This window comes from Chiroxiphia lanceolata, chromosome 4, assembly GCF_009829145.1.
Source record: "Chiroxiphia lanceolata isolate bChiLan1 chromosome 4, bChiLan1.pri, whole genome shotgun sequence".
Lineage (NCBI taxonomy): Eukaryota > Metazoa > Chordata > Aves > Passeriformes > Pipridae > Chiroxiphia > Chiroxiphia lanceolata.
Genome location: NC_045640.1, coordinates 43686440 through 43692735, shown reverse-complemented (window position 1 = coordinate 43692735; position 6296 = coordinate 43686440). Strand labels below are relative to the sequence as shown.

The following is a 6296-nucleotide window of genomic DNA, read 5'->3' as shown; positions in this document are numbered from 1 at the left end:
TCTTTGCTGCTTTATTATGCTGGTATATGATACCATAACTTGGTCTCAGCTTCTGGTTCACATACCAGTCACAAAGAGATTGACCAGGTCTTTTGTAAGTGTAGTCTCAGCATTCTCTGTGGCCTTTTGCTAGTTAGCTGCACCTCCAGCAGGAAGGGACTCTAATGAGATGGAAAACAGCTTCTGGAGGCTCCTCTCTGAGAGGTGCTCAGGGCAGCTTCACAGTCACATTCCCCTAGTCACTGGACTGGAAACCAGAATAGTCACTGCCTGGTCTGTCTTCACCGGAAGCCCATACGTTTGGACCCAGACACTGGCACGCTAACCTAAGATCTTTCTTTACAAACTGTTAGTGGGCAGACCACAGGGGAAGCAGGCGAGGATCAGGATGAGAATTGAAAATCTCTTCTACTTGTGAGTCTGAGTGGCTTTTGGGTTATAAAACAAGAAAAATGGGGAAAAATAGAAAATCTGATGCAAATACTTATGCACATGTACTGTGTGTGAGTAAAAACAAAATAATGACATAAAGAGCCTGGGATTTCTGGCTCCTATTTTCTCAGTTTTTCCATCTTACAGGAATTTGGGGTTTGGAGCAGACTCATCATGCTAGACTGGACATCTGCAATAGCTAGTCTCAGACTGTTTCTCTGCAGTCTGACAGTTCCCCTGTGCACCCAAGCTGCCCTATATTCTTCTTTTTCTAACCTTGGAGTGGCAGGGCAGCAGTGCCTCTGATATGTGCATTGTTCTAATATACTAAGGTCTATGTACTTTCATGACAATATTAAGAAAACCCCTGAGTTGAAAATTATTGGAGTTTGGAAAGGTATTTGGGTAAAGTGTAACATCTGCTGGTCCTGCTCATACTCTTCCCTAGGCACCTGCCTGTGGCCACTGGTACAGAGAATGTTGTGCTATGGGGTTCAGTGGTCTGAAGTAGCATGGCTGCTTTTATGAAGTCATTTGGTAGCCTTCATCAAATATTTAATGACTGCATATGAGCACTACTGAATTCATACTGCATACAGAATAACCAAATGGTACTTTGACACAATATATCTGTCTGGACAGGCAAATCCCAGTCCTAGTCTTTCAGGGATTGAATATTTCCATTGAGTCTGGCATTTACAGTCACTGCAGGATCTATGATTTTAACTACTATGTTCAAGATAAGTACTAACATAAAATACAGATCCTTAATCAAAAAAAGCATTTCAAAACACACTTAATGATGTGAATAATTCCACTAAAGGCAATGGCTCTTCTGACTGACCTGAGCTGATACCGTAGTTAACTGATGTAAAGGAAAAAAATGTAACAATAATCAGATGTAATATGAAAACGAGAATGTATATTTTCCAGCATAAAAACAGTTCTCTCTAGCAACACGGATGTCAGATCCATGAACACGTATGAGTCTCTCCTAGTTCAAGACAGGAAGGGTAATGTCTTAGAGGAGAGAAAAAAAGATGCATTAAAAGTTCAGTATGTTCTTCAATACCATGTGACAACAAATCCTAAAACCTCTGTCGTCTCTGTTTACAGTTAGACATTAAAAAAAATAAACTAGCAGTGCAAGAGCTTTCAGCCCATTTTCTTGAACTTTCAGTGCTACATTTATTTTTAATGTTGATGTAAGGTATGTAATTTACCCTGTACATTTCAGGCATAATGTGTAGAATACTTGTTTCCATAACAAGCTGTCATTATAGGATGAATGGAATTTCTACAGGGATTTCTGAGTAGCATATTTTTGGAAGTTGCTATTTTGGAAATTATTAATTGCTATTATAACTCCTGAGAAACCATGTAGTGCAATAACTAGGCCCCAAGTATATAATTACAATTACTCTGAAGTGTGTTTTTCAAGCTAAGAGGACATGGCCTTTTTTGCATGCTCAGTTGTATTCAAGCCTCTGAGAAGTATGGGTTCATATAACAGTTACTGCTCCAACCCCTAATTTTGTTCAACATTCCTATTCTTGAGAAATATCTCCGTAAATAGTGTGTCACATACCTGCGTTGGTGCCTTGGGCACTTGTTTTTCTTGCTGAGTTCATTCATTCTCCAGGACTTCCACTGCTATATAGATAATGGTTCTTCTACATTTTACAGTCCTCATTTCACTCCTTACTCAAACAGTAAGCAGTCAGGCATGACTGGTTCTTCAGGTTTTCTGAAAGAAAAGTAGCAGAACTCTAAATTCAGGGTAATTTTAGTAGTGCCTTTTGGGATCTCCTAAGGAAGATCCTTTAACATGCGCGGATCCTTCATACTGGTGTGAAAACCCAGACATTCTCTCATTAAGATAGTGTCCCTTTTCTGGTTTGCTAAATTGGGATGGGGAAACAGATTCTAAAGTTCAGACTTATATATATCAGCACAAATATGGAGAATATAAATTTTTTAGACTAAGAACCAAACTAAGCCCTTAGACTGAGATTCTGCTGAAGTAGCTGTCTGAAAGGCAGAAAGGATCTGTTTTCTTTATGCAGCAGGTACACCATGAATTTTGGGGTTCATGTCCATGGAATTGGGGCCTGGAATAGGAACAAGTCATTGTAATACTATGACAGCGTGCTAAAAGTGTTCCAAAGACTCTAAGTGAGCATCTTGTGGGTTGTAAGAAATTTGCCCTGCAGGTCTTTGGCACCATATGTCTAGCAGGTAGCTGACAGCTGTTCAGACTGAGTGCAAATCAAGAGAAATTTAAGTAAAGAGCAACTACTACAGTAAAGCACATCAGCAGTGTGATTTAGGCAGAATACAAATGCTATGGTGGGTAAAAAAGAAATTTGAATGAAATATTGCAGGCTGTCATCACTTTCGTCTTCTGGAACATCTAGGTATCTTTCCAAAACAGTCAGCCAGGAGGAATACTTGAATCATACTTAAAACTCTTATTAAAGGGAATTGCCTTGACTTGCCCGACAAGGCATCTGTCTCTTCTTTTTATTATGTAAGTAGGGGAAATAAAGAAGGGTACTTAATCCTGTATGGCACTTTGCATGCAATAAGTGCCTTTAGAAAGTGTTTATGTTGCAGAAAGTATAGAACGTGTTGTTGAATGACATCTCAATAACTGTCTTCCTGGTTCTTTTCAAAGTAAATATATATTCTTTATCAATTTGTATAGATATAGCCATGGGACAGTTATTCATAAGTTCATGCCTGTAACATGTTGATAACAATTACTAATCATGCATTAACTCTTCACAAGTTATTTACATCTACCTTTATGCATGAACAAACACTGCCTTTAAGAACTTTAGAGATGACAAGCTAATCCTTTTCACCACTGATTTGTATCTCAATTCTTCAATGACAGTATAATCCACAAAAGAAACTACACTGGCATTAAATGTGTTCAGTGAATTAATTACATAATTTTATTGAAACATAGGGGTTAAATGTGGATGTATACAAATAGGCATATTTTGATTTAATTATAATTTCCCCCCCAAAAACAATCTTTCTGAACTTTCCAAAATATTATCTTTCAGTACAAAAATGAGCTTCATAATTTTCAAGGATTTTTAGTTGGTTCTTTTAATAGTATTTTAAGTATATGACCATGTTCAAAGCTTTTTTTTTAAGGTACTACACTGACTGTGAGTGTTATAAAGTGCAGCAAGTTTAAAGCTACTTCAATGTCACTAGTAAAATACTCCAATACAAGAGAGGTGCTTCAGATTAGAGAACACTTTTTTTGACAGTTAATACATTTTGCAGGCTGATTAACCTGTCTTTAGGAACATGCTGAATTTCACATAGCAAAAGTATGAATACTAGGCTTATTTACATAACAACAGGAACCACAAATTTAATAACTTTGAAGACTTTTTTAGGTTGAAACCTCTATAAGTATTTTTCACCTACCAATATCAGCAATGCAAATTTTACTGGCTTCAGTGAGCTGGGGTTAACTTCAATCTCTTTGGCAATGACATTAGAGAAATGTAGAATCAACTGCTATTCTCTTACACCTGCCTCTTTGGTCTTTCCACACAGTGTATGGATATGTCTATTGTAATACAGATACCTCTGTTTTCCATATTGATCAATCCTCTCAAGGATTACAGGACATCTACTCTTTTCTGTTGTTTTGGGATTTTTTCGCAGCTTCAGGGTTACTGCTACAGTACTTTTGGTTAAGAAATAAGAGAGCAGGGTGCTGCAAATGAATGTTTTAAGGTTGCTTAAGGAATCACTTCTGGATCTCTTTCCCCCATGGCGTGGGGCGGCCCAGTTCTAGTTCCATAAGTGGATGGGGGGGGGACTCCAGCGCCAGGGGTTTCTTCAGGTCCTGAGCCTGGAGGGGAGAGGTGCTCCCCCCTCCTCCCACCCACGTGGCTCCATGGCAGGCACAGAGACAGCACACCGGTGTGGAGAGGACGCAAGAGAGAGTTTATTGTTGGGGGGGTTACATTTACAGGGTTAGAAGGACTCACAGAGTAACCAATTAGAAATCTCAAGGGGCTTACAGGAACACCCAGTTACAGGAAGGGGTTAACAAGGTCCAATGAGAACACCTTAGGACATCTTCCCAGGACATTCCTGCATGGGAGGTCGTGGGGGGTCTTGGGAAGAAGAAAGCATGAGTTAGCAAAGAGACTACAAAAAGCCATTTTGAAACATGTTTAAACCACAGTTTTCTCATATACTGCAGATTTACTGCCATAATCACTGGCAGTGGTATCAGCAAAAACAGGTTTAATATAAAAGCAAAAGCACAACAAAGCTCGTAGACAAGGTTCACTCTACTACTTACTAGATGGTTAAAGCACACAGACAAAAGCAAACCAAAAATCCAAAATAAATCAATCTAAACCAAAGTAAACCCCAAAACATCTATGTGGAGACTGAGGGATAGGGCAAGGGGGTAGGTCAGAGAAGAAAAGGATAGGAATGGGTAAGGAAGAAAAGAATAGGAAAGGGCAAGGAAAAAAGGAATATGGAAGACCCTCCTGTTGGGTCACAAGGTTCGGAGTAGACTCTTGTGCTAAACTGAGCCCGGACTTGGCAAACAGTTTTGGACCTAAAGGTCCAAAAGCACTTAACCTTAACTGCACTTAATATCTTAAGATAAACAACTTAGCAAAGGATTCATATAGAATTTACTATAGCATAACAGTAACTCATAGGCCTAACTTACTACAAACCTAAAATACTTAAGAATCTAAGGGAGGAACATTCCTGGTACATTTGCTATGGCATATTCATGCTTGCATGCACACAGACATAAAGAGCCTGTACAAGGTATACTCTTGAAAAATTGTCCTCGGATTCAGTGAAGTACTTCAGATGCCTTTGCATCTTTTCAACAGGTGAAGGGTTGAGTCTTGAGGAGTCAGGGTATCAGCCCAGAATCTCCTGTCATTGTTCAGTGATCATCCAAGTATAGCAAACTTGAGAGTTCTCTGGCTCTGAGAGGTGTCCCACTCAGAGGGACATTGCTGGTCACAGCTTGCTGCTGTCCGGGAGAGCTCAAGGGGTCTCAGTTTGGATCGCTGTTTATAGAGCTGCAAGAGAGTTGGCTTTAGTCATAGTAATTTTCCATCCTGGCTGCAATTCAGGTCAGTAACTTTCTTTGAAAATTTGATAATGAAAATATTATTCCATTTGGGTTGTTATTCAGGGAAGAAAAATAAGTTTTCAAGTCTGTTCATTAAAGAACAGGAGCTCGTTAGATAGCACTAGTTCCTGGGAACAGACAATGTTTCTGATAATCATCAGAGGGACTTAGGCCAGGTGCAGTTTATCAAGGCCAAGGCCTAATGAGCATTTCTCAGGTCACAGCGTAACCAGGGCTGGGGTGAGTCGTGTGTACACCACCAAATGGGGGAAAAATCTTGAGGTCATACACGCCGGTTGACAGTGGTTTGCACATGGAGATATGTCAGCAAAGGTATAGTAATGACATAGTAAATGCAAGTAATAAAATGCTTAAGCCTGCAAGGAACATAACTTTTGAGTATGTTGTAGGATCTCAATTTTCTATAAATCCATATAAAAGCAATAAGACGTGGCTCTTTCCTGTGAAGTACAAAGTACAAGCATTATAAATATGATTATGTCTATTATGATCAATATTTGCCATTGCTGTTTTGTCAAGTTATTTATCTATCAGATACATAAAGCCTAATACATATATATATATTTAATTATCAGCAATAACATGTTTGAAGGGGCACAAGTTTCTAATAATTTCTCATTTAATTTTAATAAATAAGACACTTCATTGCGTGTTCAGCTCTCTCAAAAGTCTTCACTTTAGAGCCTCTACCAAGGCA

General features: G+C 38.9%; 1 long non-coding RNA gene across 1 annotated transcript; it reads right to left on the bottom strand.

Moving 5' to 3' along the window:
• Positions 1 to 4701: 4701 nt before the first annotated feature.
• LOC116785901 lies at positions 4702 to 6044 on the bottom strand. The gene is made up of 2 exons (XR_004356764.1): positions 5967 to 6044; positions 4702 to 5525 (listed from the first exon to the last, which is right to left on the bottom strand). It is a non-coding gene; the product is annotated as an uncharacterized LOC116785901 (long non-coding RNA).
• Between the last annotated feature and the right edge of the window lie 252 nt (positions 6045 to 6296).